We start from the raw sequence: 18,623 nt of genomic DNA, 5'->3' as shown, positions 1-18,623 counted from the left end.
AGGCAAAAGTTCTCTAAGGAACCTTAAGAGCTGAGGAAGAACCATTTAAGAACCTTCATTATTTATTACTCTTTCTCATTTTGTCTATCACTTTCCTTTCTTTTCATTTCATTTCCTTCTCTCTATCTATATCTCTCTGTCCCTCCCTCTCTCTCGCTCTGTGATGGGTGGTTGTCTGCTGTACTGTGTAGATCTGTGTGATTAGTACAGGCTGAGTCAGATACAGGTGTTTTGCAAGCTAAGGGAGGCCTCTGAACATCTTATTTTAGCTTTATAGTCATGGGCAGCAGCCTGCCTCTTCACACGCAAACCTTTGTCAGGAGGAACCAGTGCACACAAGTATCATTCATCAAAGTGTGGAGACAGCTGGATGTAGGGCCTGCAGGTGTGCTCTGTCTCTTGCAGGGTTTACACTGGGGTTGGATAACACACACTGATAGTTAGAGTGTTGGGCCAGTAACCAAAGGGTTGCTGGTTCAAATACTGGAGCAGACTAGGTGAAAAATCTGTTGCTGTGCCCTTAAGCAAGGCACTTAACCCTAATTGCTCCAGGGGCGCTGTACAATGGTGACCCTGGCCGTGACCCTACTCCCTGCGGGTGTCTCAGGGAAAGTCGGGATATGCAAGAAACACATTTCCATTACACACTTGTGTGTAACAGGACAAATATAAGCACCCCCCAAATTATTATTATTATTACAGACACTGCTGGTGAGAAACCAGGAATTGTGTATTTTAAACATGCAGTACATGGGTTTGTCTTAGGGCTGTTAGGGTCTTCTGTACAGTGACCTCCGCTGTGTCCCAATGCCACATGCTGTCACCTGAGACATTTTCTAATGCATGACAATGGTGATGACTGCTATTGTCACCTGACGTATAGTCCTGCAATGTGGATTTTCCTGTAAGGTTGCCATAGTACTGCAAAAGCTCAGTGTATAAAGAGCTCAACTGAGTCATCTTTCTCTGTAAAACAGGGGATATACTTGAGTAAATACAATCCTACAACAGATGTCGTTATTAAAGCTAATGTCTGTTCACAAACAATAAATGTACTTTATCAAGGCCCATACAACCAGTCTGAGTAATCTCATAGAACACTGGCGTGCCTCCTTCAAAAGTATATGCCAAATAAAATGTATTGTGTCGTATTCTACAGTATAATTCAAAGATTTCTCAAATTCTCTCTGCATTTAGCAATATAAGCTGTTTTCTTATTCATGTAAGGCCTGCAATATTTGCACATATTTGCAAACAAAGATCATTACAACTTATTGAAAAGTTATGTATATTTAATTTGATAAACTAGCATTTACTTTATGTACAGTATAATGTATAGGGACATTCTAGGTATCAGTAATTTTGGCAGCTGCACAAAAAAAAAACACATCTTAAATGGTTCTTCCTCAGATTTTAAAGTTCCTTGGAGAACTCTTGCCCAATTAAGAATCTTTGCGTTACATTTTTTTTTTTTTGACGTGGCATCTACGGTTCTTTCGAATTCTAAAGAAAGAAACCTGCAAATGTGACCCTTTCATAGCACACAGCAAATTGTCCAGTGTTAACTAGTGTTGATTTTTCAGTGTAACATTGCTAGTGTTGATTCAAGAGTTAACACTGTAAATAAATGGACACTGTAAATAGTATAATTAACACTCAGTGGTGTAAAATAACCCCATTTTTTGTGTTAATAACCAGAGTTTAACCAAAACCACACCCATCATTATCATATTTCCCAGCATGCTGTATTGCAGGTAGATGTTTTGAATTGTTTGTTTCAATATCTATGTTTTGATTAATTAATCTTATGCTACTGAAATATAAACAACATAAATTTTTCTGAACGCAGGTTGCAGGTGAATAGAAATTCAAAATGTTGGATATCCCCACTCTGGCTGGATTCTAATAGGAATTACACATCACTTTGCAAGCCAGCGTACTGTGACTTGCAGGCCTGATGTGGCCGGTAACCTATTTGTTTCAGGCCACTGTATTAGGGTAAAACTAGGCCCTCAAAATGTAGGCCTTATGAAATATGTCTTGTATTGTCTTAAATAATACAATTTTAATTAACTTAGGATCTCACTTGGTGAAGTCCACAGGAATGAAAATGAATGAATGTAACAACCATATCTCTGTCACTAGCAAATACAGTCATGGGTGGTACTGGTAACTCTAAAATTCACTCGAAAGGCACCCTGCAAATAAGGCTCAACACCCTACAACAGGGCTATTCAATTCCGGTCCTGGAGGGCCGAAACATTTCAGTTTTTTTGTTTCTACCTGGATTTTTGTATGGCTCTTCAAATAATCATTCCATTTAAGGTTCTTCAGATAACCTAAAATGGTTCCCCTATGGCATCGCTCTGAAGAACCTTATTTGGTTCCAACTTTAAACTTTATTTGTAAGAGTGCGGAAGCTACATAATATACTAGGTTGTCCCATACCACCAATACACTAAATCATGAAGTGGGTTTTTATTATGAAAATGTATACTTTAAATCTAATGAAAAGAGCAGATCTTTCCATGTCAGTCTCACCCTTTTTATCTTATCCTCTTCCTGTTCTGCCAGATATTTTTCCTCCTGTCTTCTGTTACCTTTCATACCTCCTTTTTCTCTCTCTCTCTCTCTCTCTCTCTCTCTCTCTCTCTCTCTCTCTCTCTCTCTCTCTCTCTCTCTCTCTCTCTCGCTCTCCTTTCACCCACGCTGTTACTGCTGCCCTTGGGCTGGCAGCGCTAAAAATAATTGAAATGGTGATACACTCTCAAGTGTTTCTAATGAGAGTGGATGTAGCTGCAGAAATATGTCTTTGTCTCCATTTCATCAGTGGGCACTGGAAATCCTTGTCTGTTTGAATGGACAGGGGAATAAGATAGCTATAATGATAATAATGGTAATGATAGTAGTGCATGCAGTAAATGGTACTGCTTCTCTGTCCTGCAGAGAGGGACAATATGACTGTAGATTCTGGAATGATGGTGTTCTATGTCAAAACAAACATTAAGATTGAAGAGAGGCTGTTGTGTCAAAGGGGGCATCTCACATACAAGATGCAATCTACACTATATTATGCATATCACCATAATATTGATTATATTGACTAACTATGGGAATGATTTAGATCAAACTTTACTATATACTTTTCAGTTGTCTTACTGACCATACACCATGTGTATTTAGGTTAAAATATAGGTGAAAAGAAGACGAAATTCCCTTATGTTGATGCCTTTTTGCAAATCCAATCAGTTTTCCATGTTAATTCAAAGTCATCACATATAGTTTTTTGTTTAAATTACGTGGAAACAGATGGTCAAACAGAGCTTTGACATTTAACTAATCACAGAGTGCTTAATAAAGCGTGTCTGTGTTGTTTCTAAATACTCACCTGGTGGTTAAGAAATAATTGCAATTGAGTCTCTGCCTCTAGGCATGTAATGAGTTGGAGGTGTGATGCATGAAGGAAGTTATGACCATGCTTTGCGATGCGTTACGGGGCGGTGCGGCGACGGCGGGTAGCGTCAGGTGAACTACCCAGGAATAACTGGGAGTGTGGTTACGGTTCTGGCAGATCCCAACCTGCGCTGAGGAGGACAGAGACAGACACCCTGAGGCTTTGCAGATGCTAAGTCTTGTCTGTCTTCAGAGGAAGGCAATTACTTGAATCAGAGGGAAAGACGCTCCTCGCTCTAATAAACCAGCATCAAATCTTCCGCTGAGTGACAGACTCCTTGACTGACTCGTGTGGATCGAGAAGAGGGAGGGAGGGAAGGAAAGGGGGAGAGAGGAAAGGAGGAAAGAAGAGAGTGAAAAGATTAGAGAGAAAGAAAGAAAAGAGGTGAATTAAGGAGAGACACAAAGCTGCTTTGACGAGGAGCGGTCATACACTTCGTCCATGTCAACTTTCATCAGTTCTTGCCTCTTTCTCTACCTCTTCACCCTGCCTGTCAACCTGCATCCCTCCTCTCTGTGTCTCTCGCACCCTCTCTATGCCTGTCTGTTAGTGTACCTCCCTACCTCTCCCTCTTTTCCTGCCAGTCAGTCAGCCTGCCTCTTCTCTTACATAAAGCTGACCTGGTAAAATTCCACAACTCACTCACTGACTCGCTCCCTATTCCCCCACTTCTTATGGCTTCGCCCTGTGGCGACAACAATTAGGTACTGTTAGGAACCAGCCGCCCACTCGCAGGATGTTTTTCCAGCTGCTCACAAACAGGGACACCTCAGTTTAAATGAGGTCTGCATGTAGGAGGGGTTCTAGGAAGCATTATTAACTGCTAAGGCTTTAAGGCTATGATTTAAACACTGTATGTCATTGTAAAACTGGTCACTCCTGTTGCTGTTAAACCTCGTAGATGAACTTGTGTACAGTAGCTTTGTTTGAGGATCTGAAAGAGTAATCAAAGATTAAAAACATGCAATTTTCATGAGTCTCACGATTGATGTGTCAAATTAGGTATCTAGAATGCTAAGACTCGTCTCTCCTCTCCTTGATGGCCAATACCACCACCAACACCATCTCTTTTGCCTGGAGACACAATGGTCCTTGGTTCACCTAACAGCTATGAGTCAATTTGATGTGATTTGATCCACCAGATAAAACAGGTTGGAAACCACAAGAGAATATCAGAGTAACTAATAAAGAGACCACAGATAGCCCTCCTGTATAGTCATGGGGCCAGAGGCTGACACATGACATCTGAGAACTCTTTAATATATATGTGGCGTGCAGAGATACACAAATAAACTGGACTGATACACAGATAATATGTGCAGCTTCAGGGAAGAGACAAACACACATGCCAATAATGTGACATAGAATAACTTCTGCTGTACGGTAGTGCTGCACCTCTCTGACCTTCTCCACTTCTGAGAAAGGTCATTTTTGTGTCAAAACAAAGTGGATATAGAATTAAAAAGTACTCTTGAAAAACACATTTTCTATTAGATGTAGTGCCGAACAGGTACAAACAGGTTCCCTGTCCTGGGTGTGATTGTGCAAGGAGTCTGTAATTGAGTGTGTTGCATCATGCAGGTCTCATGGATGACCTACAGTAAAAGGAACAGTAGTTCTGTTTTGTCCATAATGTCCCCAAAGTATGCACAACTACTGATAACCCCAGCCAACATGCAGTATCAACAGTCAGGCATTCAACTTAAAGGTGCAATATGCAGAAATCGCTCCGCCATTTCCTGGTTGCAAAAATTCTAATAGTTTGCCTAATTTCAGTTTATGTGCCAAAACAAGCAAGATAGAATAATTGTACCATCTAAATCGCTGTGAAATATATTTTCAATAACCAAAAATATTGTATTTTCAGCTGTTTGAAGCTGGTGTACAAAACCGAAAGTAAAAGATACTGCGATACTGATCGCATTATATGTCTTTGTGCGTGTATATATGGTTGTCCTTGTTCGATAGAGCCATTGGACGTCTTTCAGCGATGTTCCTATCAGCGGATTCATTGCTACATATACAAGCTGACACATTTTTTCCAGTTTCTGAAAGACTACAAGTCGTGTGGGGCGGTGCTTCATGCTCTGGCCCCGTCCCTCTCCCAATGCAGGCTTTTTTGAAAAGGAGGCGGACACTAACAACACAATCCTTTGCACAAAACTGAAAGAACTGACCAGACCACAATGGCTTCAATTGATTCCTCTCATCAACACGAATACGACGATGGACCATTTTTTTTATCTACATGGTGACATTCAACCATACATGTTTCAACCGGAATATAGCGAAAAGGATTCGAAACAAAGAGTTGGATTTAGCTAGAAGCTCAGCTACAGCCGATGGATGCCAGCAGCTAGAGGGCAGATGACAAATATGGTGGCTAGCTAAGTAAGTTATTTTTCCTGCAAGCCATCTTGCTAGCTAGCTAACTTTAGTTTATCTACTGAAACCCATATTGTGTATTGCTGGCTAACATACTACTGTGTTACAGTGGGAGGAAATCAAATATGTGTTCTGTTTGCTAACTTAGGTAGCTAGGTAGGTAGGTAGCTAGCTAGTCTAGCTAGCTAAGAAGCTAAACTACAACAGGTAGCCATTATAGCTTGCTGTTTAGTAGCCATATCTATGACTAGAAATAGAAGAGATTTTACAATCGGAGATCTATTGTATCTCGATTGTAAAACCTCTTCTCTTTTAAGTCATAGATATGGCTACTAAACAGCAAGCTATAACGTTAAAACGAGCCATATAAAGCTAGGTTTACCAGCAAACGTTAGCACATGACTGAGTTGGCTAGCTAGGTAGCCTGGCACCTGCTAACTTGTTACTATGTGCCAGGCCTACCGTTTGTAACTTTTTTAGCAAACATGTGTAACATCAGCAACTGTAAATACTTTTACTAGCTAGCTATGTACATAATTGACGAGGGTTGACATTGGTTATGATTATGACTGTGGAAGCATTCCAAAATCACAAAATTATAGGCATTACGCAAGATAGGATTCCAAACGGGTGTAAATAACAATTACTGGCTATCCAGCAAGCCAGCTAGCTATGTTTACTAGCTAACAGTGAGGAGAAACAATAATTCAACAATTTAACTGTTGTAAATCTCTAAAACTGATAAGATGGTTTTACTATAAAAATATTTGCATAAGCATGCCTGTTAGACATGGCTGTAGCTAGATACTGTCTGCCTACCTACCTAGGTACATTTGTACAGTCTGGTCACTGTGCAAATATTGAGGGTTATGCCATATTTCTTTCTATTAGGCTAGATATTGTTCTAAATGTAATCTCTGTGCCTATGCACATGTATGCATGCTCAACTAGTCTACCCTAATGGTGTTATGCTGGCACAGTCCAACTGTTGTTCAAACTGTGCAGTGGAGTATAATTTATTTTGTTTTGTCTTACAGACAATACCGTGTGGTACCTGGGCTTCTTCCTGGAGTGGATTCTTGGAAAGAAACAGAATTCCTTTGCCTGCGTGTGTCATTGTAGCAGAACTGTATGCCGTCAACTATATTCGTCTTGATGGATTGGACATTATGCTGGATCTCAAGCAGAAGATGACTTAAGAGGAGCTGAATGGCAGTTTGGTCATGACAAAACTCCCTGAACTTACTGTATGTTTCTTTGGAATGGCAATTTCATCATGACCACCTCTCCCATCATCTGCTGATCACCAGTTCGAATCCCCGAGCAGAGTAGGTGAAAAATCTGTCGATGTGCCCTTGAGCAAGGCATTTCACCCTAATTGCTCCTGTATGTCGCTCTGGATAAGAGTGTCTTCTAAATGACTAAAATGTTTTTTTTAAACATGTAAAAGCTACAGATTGTTACACTAGATAATGTGATTTAACCCAAGATTTTTGGTATCCATTACTGGGAGTTACAGGATAGGTACTGTTTGGTGTAGCACATCATTTTCGACCAACCTTAGCTTCGCAATGCTGTCTTCGTCCTCGATTCGTGGAAACAGGAGTCTCTTAAAATGTCTGTGTCCGGTTTGAATTTAGAAAATGCACAGTTATTAAAATAAATACTTGTTTTGCTCCATGAAGTAATCCAACAATGTGTACGCCGCCATCTTGTCTATTTCAGGTGTCTGTCATCATGACATGCGGCACTTTGTGGTGGACATCAATGAGAGAAGACTTGAAATAGATACGATGACAGCGTACACTGTTGGATTACTTCATGGAGGAAAAAAAAAGATTTTAATAACGTAGCATTTTCTAAATTCAAACGGACCCCGGGAACTGGACACTGACATTTTGAGATTCCTTTTTCCACGAATCGAGGACTAAGACAGATCTATAACGCGCTATCATTTATTTGTGAATTTTGTCGGGTAGCCCAAAAAGTTCCATATTGCAGCTTTAATCAATCATTGCTCTCTCTCCGACCTCTCAACCCACTCACTCTTTCACTCTCTCCTTTCCACCATCTCATACACTCTCTCCTTTCTTTCATCCTCACATACACTCTCTCCTTTCTTTCAGCCTCATACATTCAATATCCACTTATGCAGCTTCACACTTTCCCACGTGCCTCCTCCGCATACATTCACTCTGTCACTCATATCTCTTTAGACACTCACACTTCCTGCCTCACCATTGCAGAGTGCATACTTCGTCTCAGGCTAAAGTATTCTCTCACACCCTCTCATACACTCTTAAAAATAAAGGTGCAAGTTGGAACCAAATAAGGCTCTTGAGAGGGTCTTGGTGCTGACTTCGTCGGGAGAGGTTGTGTTTTTCTCTAGCAGGAGGTAAGCTTGGCTTCTCATATGGTGTTGAGTAAAGCTTAAACCATGTATTTAGATCGTAGGTAGGTAGTTTATTTAGGTAGTTATTGTAGGTTTCCGTAGGCAATTATTGTAGGTAAGTATTGTTTACGTATTGTTTAAGTATTGTTACGGCGGAGCCCGGCGAAGCACGAGGCTAGCTAGCTAGCGGGTAGCTACTGGTAACGTTTATTGGTTATTATCTGTTTAGTGCAATGGTGGAGAGTGGTTTCCAATGTTAATGTGCTAGCTAATGTGCTAGCTAGCTAGCCAACATTTAATTTTTTGCTGCGTTATGAAAGGAACTTGACACGGACATGAATGATCTGTTTTGTGTGTTAACACCCTCTTGGTATGCTAGCTAGCTAGCGGGTAGCTACTGGTAACGTTTATTGGTACTTATCTGTTTAGTGCAACGGTGGAGAGTTGTTTCCAATGTTAATGTGCTAGCTAACCAACGCTTAATTTTTTGCTGCGTTACGAAAGAAACTAGACACGGACATGAATTATCTGTTTAGTGTGTTAACACACTCTTGGTGGTTTGTTGTAACCAAGTATTGGTGCTAAACTGTGTGTTATTGGATGCTAGCATGCTAGTTAGCTATGGCGTCATAGCTAGGCATCGTGGGCTGTTGTGGTTAGTTACTGTGGGTTGGCATTGTTGTTCGGCGGTGCCGGGGGTAGCACGAAGCTAGCTAGCTAGCCGTTCTTCAAACAAGGTCAACACAGTGGCCATTGCTAGCTAGCCAACAGACACGGACACGAATTATCTGCTTAGTGTGTTAACACACTATTGGTGGTTTGTTGTGACCAAGTGTTGGCGCTAAACTGTGTGTTTTTGGATGCAAGTGTTGGTGCTAAACTGTGTGTTTTTGGATGCTAGCATGCTAGTTAGCTATGGTGTCATAGTTAGCTAGCTGAATAAAGTGGGTTGAGTCTATTCCTTTAAACATTGAACCGCTGTGGTTCACAACAATTCTGATTTCTAAAGGTGGAAGTTGGTAGAGTTTTTGTTCGGGTGGTTCAGTGAAACAATTATAGTTGTTAGAAGTAGAAGTTTTTGGTGAGGGAGGCCCTGCTCTCTACTGTCCCAGATGTTTAGTTCATTTCATTCCGATCTCCTCTGCATTATTGTAGCCATTTGCTACAGCCTGTCAACTATGCCTCTGCCTATCCCTGTTCTCTCCTCTCTGCACAGGCTACACAAACGCCCCACACCGCGTGGCTGCTGCCTTTCTAACCTGGTGGTCCCTGCACGCACCCCACACCTGGAGTTCCAGGTCTCAGGCAGCCTCTGGAACTGCCGTTCTGCTGCCAACAAAGCTGACTTCATCCCAGCCTATGCTAATCTCCAGTCCCTCGACTTCCTGGCGCTGACGGAAACATGGATTACCACTGAAAACACTGCTACTCCTACTGCTCTCTCCTCGTCTGACCATGTGTTCTCGCATACCCCGAGAGCATCTGGTCAGAGGGGTGGTGGCACAGGAATCCTCATCTCTCCCAAGTGGACATTCTCAATTTTTCCCCTAACCCATCTGTCTATCTCCTCATTTGAATTCCATGCTGTCACAGTCACTAGCCCATTTAAGCTTAATATCCTTGTCATCTATCGCCCTCCAGGTTCCCTTGGAGAGTTCATCAATGAGCTTGACGCCTTGATAAGTTCCTTTCCTGAGGATGGCTCACCCCTCACAGTTTTGGGGGATTTCAACCTCCCTATGTCCACATTTGACTCATTTCTCTCTGCCTCCTTCTTTCCACTTCTCTCCTCTTTTGACCTCACCCTCTCACCGTCCCCCCTACTCACAAGGCAGGCAATACGCTTGACCTCATCTTTACTAGATGCTGCTCTTCTACTAATCTCACTGCAACTCCCCTCCATGTCTCCGACCACTACTTTGTTTCCTTTTCTCTCTCGCTCTCCTCCCACACTACTCACTCTGCCCCTACACAGATGGTAATGCGCCGCCGCAACCTTCGCTCTCTCTCTCCCACTACTCTCTCCTCTTCCATCCTATCATCTCTTCCCTCTGCTCAATCCTTCTCCCTCCAATCTCCTGATTCTGCCTCCTCAACCCTCCTCTCCTCCCTTTCTGCATCCTTTGACTCTCTGTGTCCCCTATCCTCCCGGCCGGCTCGGTCCTCCCCTCCAGCTCCGTGGCTTGATGACTCATTGCGAGCTCACAGAACAGAGCTCCGGGCAGCGGAGCGGAAATGGAAGAAAACGAAACTCCCCTGCCGACCTGGCATCTTTTCACTCCCTCCTCTCTACATTTTCTTCATCTGTTTCTGCTGCTAAGGCCACTTTCTACCACTCTAAATTCCAAGCATCTGCCTCTAACCCTAGGAAGCTCTTTGCCACATTTTCCTCCCTGCTGTATCCTCCTCCTCCCCCCCCCCCTCCTCTCTCTCTGTGGATGACTTCGTCAACCACTTTGAAAAGAAGGTTGACGACATTCGATCCTCGTTTGTTAAGTCTAATGACACTGCTGGTCCTACTCACACTGCCCTACCCTATGCTTTGACTTCTTTCTCCCCTCTCTCTCCAGATAAAATCCTGCGACTTGTGACTGCAGGCCGCCCAACAACCTGCCCGCTTGACCCCATCCCCTCCTCTCTTCTCCAGACCATCTCCGGTGACCTTCTCCCCTACCTCACCTCGCTGATCAACTCATCCTTGACCGCTGGCCATGTCCCTTCCGTCTTCAAGAGAGCGAGAGTTGCTCCCCTTCTCAAGAAACCAACACTCGATCCCACTGATGTCAACAACTACAGACCAGTATCCCTTCTTTCTTTTCTTTCCAAAACTATTGAGCGTGCCGTCTTTAGCCAACTCTCTTGCTATCTCTCTCAGAATGACCTTCTTGATCCAAACCAGTCAGGTTTCAGGACTGGTCATTCAACTGAGACTGCTCTTCTCTGTGTCACGGAGGCTCTCCGCACTGCTAAAGCTAACTCTCTCTCCTCTGCTCTTGTCCTTCTAGACCTGTCTGCTGCCTTTGATACTGTGAACCATCAGATCCTCCTCTCCACCCTCTCCGAGCTGGGCATCTCCGGCGCGGCTCACTCCTGGATTGCGTCCTACCTGACCGGTCGCTCCTACCAAGTGGCGTGGCGAGAAGCTGTCTCCGCACCACGTGCTCTCACCACTGGTGTCCCCCAGGGCTCAGTTCTAGGCCCTCTCCTTTTCTCCCTATACACCAAGTCACTTGGCTCTGTCATATCCTCACATGGCCTCTCCTATCATTGCTACGCTGACGATACACAACTAATCTTCTCCTTTCCCCCTTCTGATAACCAGGTGGCGAATCGCATCTCTGCATGTCTGGCCGACATATCAGTATGGATGACGGATCACCACCTCAAGCTGAACCCTGGCAAGACGGAGCTGCTCTTCCTCCCGGGGAAGGACTGCCCGTTCCATGATCTCGCCATCACGGTTGACAACTCCGCTGTGTCCTCCTCCCAGAGTGCGAAGAGCCTAGGCGTGACCCTGGACAACACCCTGTCGTTCTCCGCCAACATCAAGGTGGTGACCCGCTCCTGCAGGTTCATGCTCTACAACATTCGGAGAGTACGACCCTGCCTTACACAGGAAGCGGCACAGGTCCTAATCCAGGCACTTGTCATCTCCCGTCTGGACTACTGCAACTCGCTGTTGGCTGGCCTCCCTGCCTGTGCCATTAAACCCCTACAACTCATCCAGAATGCCGCAGCCCGTCTGGTGTTCAACCTTCCCAAGTTCTCTCACGTCACCCCCCTCCTCCGCACACTCCACTGGCTTCCAGTTGAAGCTCGCATCCGCTACAAGACCATGGTGCTTGCCTATGGAGCAGTGAGGGGAACGGCACCTCTGTACCTTCGGGCTCTGATCAGTCCCTACACCCAAACGAGGGCATTGCGTTCATCCACCTCTGGCCTGCTGGCTCCCTTCCTCTGCGGAAGCATAGTTCCCGCTCAGCCCAGTCAAAACTGTTCGCTGCTCTGGCACCCCAATGGTGGAACAAGCTCCCTCACGACGCCAGGACAGCGGAGTCACTCACCACCTTCCGGAGACATTTGAAACCCCACCTCTTTAAGGAATACCTGGGATAGGATAAAGTAATCCTTCTACCCCCCCCAAATTGTAAAGTGGTTATCCCACTGGCTATAGGGTGAACGCACCCATTGGTGAGTCGCTCTGGATAAGAGCGTCTGCTAAATGACGTAAATGTGCCCCTGAGCAAGGCACTTAACCCTAATTGCTCCTGTAAGTCGCTCTGGATAAGAGCGTCTGCTAAATGACTAAAATGTAAATGTAAATGTGAGAGCGATGCCATATGGGAACCACCCATGACTGCGTTTGCTAGTGACAGAGACATGTTTGTTGCAGTCGTTCATATTTAGTCCTGTGGCCTTCACCAAGTGAGATCCTAAATTAATATGTTGTCATTAAAATTGCATTCTTTAAGATAATACATACAGTATTTCATAAGGCCTTCTTTTGAGGGCCTAGTTTTACCCTAATACAGTGACCTGAAACACATAGACTCATACATCAGTCCTACAAGTCACATTATGCTGGTTTGCAAAGGTATGTGTAATTCCTATTGGAATCCAGCCACAGTGGGCATATCCAACGTTTTGAATTTTTATTCACATGAAACCGGCATTCAGAATGAATGCCAGAGTTGGGAAGACTAAGATATGAGACTGCCTTAAACATCTAAACTGGAACAACCATTTCAGTAATGGGTGCAATAAGTCCAAGTAACAGATTGGAATAGTGTGTTATTTATATTGTTGAATTTGTATTTATTATGAATCCCCATTAGCTGCTGCCAAGGCAGCAGCTACTCTTCCTGGGATCCAGCATAATTAAGGCAGTTCATACAATTTTAAAAACATTACAATACATTCACAGATTTCACAACACACTGTGTGCCCTCAGGCCCCTACTCCACCACTACCACATATCTACAGTGCAAAAATCCATGTGTACGTGTGTGTATAGTGCGTATGTTATCGTGTGTGTGTATGCATGTGTCTGCGCCTATGTTTGTGTTGCTTCACAGTCCCTGCTGTTCCATAAGGTGTTTTTGTATCTGTTTTTTAAATCTAATTTTACTACTTGCATCAGTTACTTGATGTGGAATAGAGTTACATGTAGTCATGGCTCTATGTAGTACTGTGCGCCTCCCATAGTCTGTTCTAGACTTGGGGACTGTGAAGAGACCTCTGATGGCATGTCTTGTGGGGTATGGATGGGTGACCAAGCTGTGCGCCAGTAGCTCAAACAGACAGCTTGGTGCACCCAACATGTCAACACCTTGGTGCACCAACATGTCAAGTAGTGATGAAGTCAATCTCTCCTCCACTTTGAGCCAGGAGAGATCGACATGTATATTATTAATATTAGCTCTCTGTGTACATCCAAGGGCCAGCCGTGCTGCCCTGTTCTGAGCCAATTGCAATTTTCCTAAGTCCTTTTTTGTGGCACCTGACCACACGACTGAACAGTAGTCAAGGTGTGACAAAACTAGGGCCTGTAGGACCTGCCTTGTTGATAGTGCTGTTAAGAAGTTGAAGCTGCGCTTTATTATGGACATACTTCTCCCCATCTTACTGTTGTATCAATATGTTTTGACCATGATAGTTTACAATCCAGGGTTACTCCAAGCAGTTTAGTCACCTCAACTTGCTCAATTTCCACATTATTTATTACAATATTTAGTTGAGGTTTAGGGTTTAGTGAATGATTTGTCCCAAATACAATGCTTTTAATTTTAGAAATATTTAGGACTAACTTATTCCTTGCCACCCACTCTGAAACTAACTGCAACTGCGTCTCTGTCAAGCAGGCTTCAACCTGTCTCTTAAGCGGGATTCCGGAACAAGAATCCCGGGCTTAGTGGGACTATTATTTGTTTTTCAACAGGACAATAACCCAACACACCTCCTGGCTGTGTAAGGGCTATTTTACCAAGAAGGAGAGTGATGGAGTGCTGCATCAGATGACCTGGCCTCCACAATCCCCTGACCTCAACCCAATTGAGATGGTTTTGGATGAGTCGGACCGCAGATTGAAGGAAAAGCAGCCAACAAGTGCTCAGCATATGTGGGAACTCCTTCAAGACTGTTGGAAAAGCATTCCAGGTGAAGCTGGTTGAGAGAATGCCAAGAGTGTGCAAAGCTGTCATCAAGGCAAAGGGTGGCTACTTTGAAGAATCTCAAATATAAAATATATTTAGATTTGTTTAACACTTTTTTGGTTAGTACATGATTCCATGTGTGTTATTTTATAGTTTTGATGTCTTCACTATTATTCTACAATGTACAAAATAATACAAATAAAGAAAAACCATTGAATGAGTAGGTGTGTCTAAACTTTTGACTGGTACTGTATACCTTACATAAAAATTGTTTAACTGGTACCGGGATTGTTTTATTATGCTAATTCGATTTCCACGGGGGCCCGGACATCGACTCTAGTTTTTCTTTTAACACCAACACTGGGGTTCTTTTACACCACTGAGTGTCAATTAAACTCTTTACAGTGTTAATTTAACTTTTGAATCAACACTAGATATGTTACACTGAAAAATCAACATAAATTAACACTGGCCATTTGCTGTGTGCTATGAAAGTGTCACGGTTTCGGCCGAGGCTGCCTCTCTCCCTTGTTCGGGCAGGCTTCGGCGTTCGTTGTCTCCGGAGTACTAGCTGCCACCGTTGTATGTTTCATGTTCGTTTGCTTCTGTCTAAGTGTTGTCACACCTGTTTTCATTCAGTGTCATTAGTGTCCTATTTAGTTCCCGTTGTGTGTGTCAGGTGTTGTGTATTATTGTTTTGTGTCAGACGTGTTTTCGCTCGGTTGAGCTTCTCTCCACTGCGCTGGAGTTACGCACCTGTTTGTGCGCTGTTCTGTTTCATTTTCGCCTTCGTGCGTATTTCGCCTTCGGGCAAGAGTTGTCCGTTTGCCGTGTTTTCGGCTCAATACAAGTTTGTTGGATTATCCGTCTGCGTCCTGCATTTGATTCCGCCACTACACCTACAGCACACCTTGACAGAATAATACACCCCCTATGGAATCAGCAGGAGCCGCAGCAGCCCAGGCGACTCTGGAGGACAGGGTCCGGGAGCAAGGGGACCAGATCCTGCAGATGGGGACCGCCCTGCAGGAGGTGATCACCACCATCCGAGGCTGGGGGACGCCTCCACCGCCACCCTCCGTGCCAGCACCATCGGCCAGTCAGCCTAGTCCCGCACCAGAACCCCGAGGAGTCCGACTCTCGCTCCCGAGGGCTTACGATGGGACCGCAGCCGGGTGCCAGGGTTTCCTTCTCCAGGTGGAGCTGTACCTGGCCACCGTGCATCCGGCGCCCTCGGGACATGAGAGCGTGTCCGCCCTGATCTCCTGTCTGTCCGGGAAGGCGTTGGAATGGGCCAATGCGGAGTGGAGGAGGATCGACGCGGACACCATCACGTACAACGAGTTCTCCCGCCGCTTCAAGGCGGTGTTTGACCATCCCCCGGAGGGGAAAGCGGCGGGGGAGCGTCTGGTCTTCCTCCGGCAGGGGAGGAGGAGTGCTCAGGAGTTCGCCCTCGAATTCCGTACTCTAGCGGCAGATGCAGGGTGGAATGATCGGGCCCTCGTCGATCACTACAGGTGTAGTCTACGAGAGGACGTCCGTCGGGAGCTGGCCTGTAGGGACACCAGCCTCACGTTCGACCAGTTGGTCGACATGTCCATCAGGCTGGATAACCTGCTAGCTACCCGCGGGCGTTCCGAGGGGGTCCGTCCATTTCACCCTCCAGCGCTTCCGAGCCGTGCCCCATGGAGCTCGGGGGTGCTGGCGCTAGAGAGAGGAGGGGTCGGCTTACTAGGGGGTCCATCCCTTGCACCAACTGTGGTCGGGAGGACACACCGCGGCTAGGTGCTGGGGATGGCCTCCTAGGGGAGAGGACGACAGGTCCCGCACTGGGGATTCCCTCCAGGTGAGTAGGCGCCCCACTCACCCAGAGCTCTCTGTTGCACATTTTTGTATGCCTGTGCGTTTTCCACAGGTAGCACCTCATTCCCAGCATAAGGCGCTGGTAGATTCAGGCGCGGCTGGGAATTTTATTGATAAAAAGTTTTGTTTAGCGTTAGGGATTCCCCTTCTTCCTGTTGATGTTCCTTTCCCCGTTCATGCCCTAGATAGCCGTCCGTTGGGTACGGGCTTGATCAGGGAGGTCACGGCGCCACTTAGGATGTGTGCGCAGGGGGGTCATCAGGAGATGATTCAGCTATTTCTGATTGACTCTCCTGCGTATCCGGTGGTGCTGGGCATGCCCTGGTTGAGTACCCATAACCCATCCATTTCGTGGCAGGAGAGGGCTCTGATGGAGTGGTCTGCTCAGTGTGTGGGTAGATGTTTGGGCGTTTCCGTAGGGGGCTACCTCGGTGGAGAGTCCAAACCAGGTGCCCGCATTGCACGTTCCCCCTGAGTATGGGGATTTGGCTATTGCGTTTAGTAAGGCGAGGGCGACGCAGTTGCCGCCCCATAGGCAGGGAGATTGTGCGATAGACCTCCAGGCAGGAGCTGCGCTCCCACGGAGCCATGTGTATCCTCTGTCTCAAGAGGAGAAGAAGGCTATGGAGACTTACATAGACGAATCTCTGAGACAAGGATACATACGGCCTTCCACTTCCCCTGCGTCCTCGAGTTTCTTTTTTGTGAAGAAAAAGGATGGTGGTTTGCGCCCGTGCATCGATTACCGTGGTCTCAATCAGATTACGGTGAAGTACAGTTATCCACTCCCGCTGATTGCGACCATGACTGAGTCGTTGCATGGGGCGCGTTTCTTCACAAAATTAGATCTCAGGAGCGCATACAACTTGGTGCGCATCAGGGAGGGCGATGAATGGAAGACAGCCTTCAGTACCACCTCGGGCCATTACGAGTATCTGGTCATGCCATACGGGTTGATGAACGCTCCGTCAGTTTTCCAATCATTCGTGGATGAGATCTTCAGGGACATGCAGGGGCAGGGGGTGGTTGTGTACATTGATGACATTCTCGTGTACTCGCCTACCCGTGTCGAGCATTTGGCCCTGGTGCGTAGAGTGTTGCGGAGGCTGGTGGAGCACGACCTGTATGTGAAGGCAGAGAAGTGTCTGTTTTTCCAGGAGTCGGTCTCCTTTTTGGGGTATCAGTTGTCTGCGTCAGGGGTGAAGATGGAGGTAGACCGGGTGTCGGCCGTGCGTAGTTGGCAAACACCAACCACTGTGAAGGAGGTGCAGCAGTTTTTGGGGTTTGCGAATTACTACCGGAGGTTTATCCGGGGTTTTGGACAGGTGGCAGCTCCCATCACGTCTCTGTTGAAGGGGGGTCCGGTGCGTCTGCAGTGGTCGGCCGAGGCGGACAGGGCGTTTGGGAGGCTGAAGGACCTGTTTACCTCGGCCCCGGTGCTGGCGCATCCGGATCCCTCTTTGCCGTTCCAGGTAGAGGTGGACGCGTCAGAGGCCGGTCTAGGAGCCGTGCTTTCACAACGGTCTGGCGCGCCACCTAAACTCCGCCCCTGTGCTTTTTATTCTAAGAAGCTCAGTCCGGCGGAGCGGAACTATGACGTAGGGGACAGGGAGCTGTTAGCCGTGGTACAGGCCTTAAAGGTGTGGAGGCACTGGCTTGAGGGGGCTCAACACCCTTTCCTCATTTTGACGGACCACCGTAACCTGGAGTACATCCGGGAGTCGTGTCTGGTGGCACCGGTAGTGTGGGAGGTCGATGCTGAACTCGAGCGGGCGTTACGCACCGACCCTAGTCCACCACAGTGCCCGGAGGGTCGGAAGTACGTTCCGCTCGAGGTTCGGGATCGATTGATCTATTGGGCTCACACGTCACCCTCCTCTGGACATCCGGGTATCGGCCGGACAGTGCACTGTCTTAGTGCCAAGTACTGGTGGCCTACGTTGGCAAGGGATGTGAGGGTTTATGTTTCCTCCTGCTCGGTGTGCGCCCAGTGTAAGGCGCCTAGACATCTGCCTAGGGGTAAGTTACTACCCCTGCCCGTGCCACAACGACCATGGTCCCACCTCTCGGTGGATTTCCTTACTGACCTTCCTCCTTCACAGGGGAATACCACTATACTGGTCGTTGTGGACCGGTTTTCTAAGGCCTGTCGTTTGCTCCCCATGCCGGGCCTTCCTACCGCCCTGCAAACTGCCGAGGCCCTGTTCACCCATGTGTTCCGGCACTACGGGGTACCCGAGGATATTGTGTCTGATCGGGGTCCCCAATTTACCTTTATGGAGCGGTTGGGGGTCTCGGTGAGCCTCACCTCGGGTTACCACCCGGAGAGTAATGGGCAGGTGGAACGTGTAAACCAGGATGTGGGCAGGTTTCTTAG

This window comes from Coregonus clupeaformis, unplaced genomic scaffold, assembly GCF_020615455.1.
Source record: "Coregonus clupeaformis isolate EN_2021a unplaced genomic scaffold, ASM2061545v1 scaf1446, whole genome shotgun sequence".
Lineage (NCBI taxonomy): Eukaryota > Metazoa > Chordata > Actinopteri > Salmoniformes > Salmonidae > Coregonus > Coregonus clupeaformis.
Note: the sequence above shows the minus strand (reverse complement) of the source record.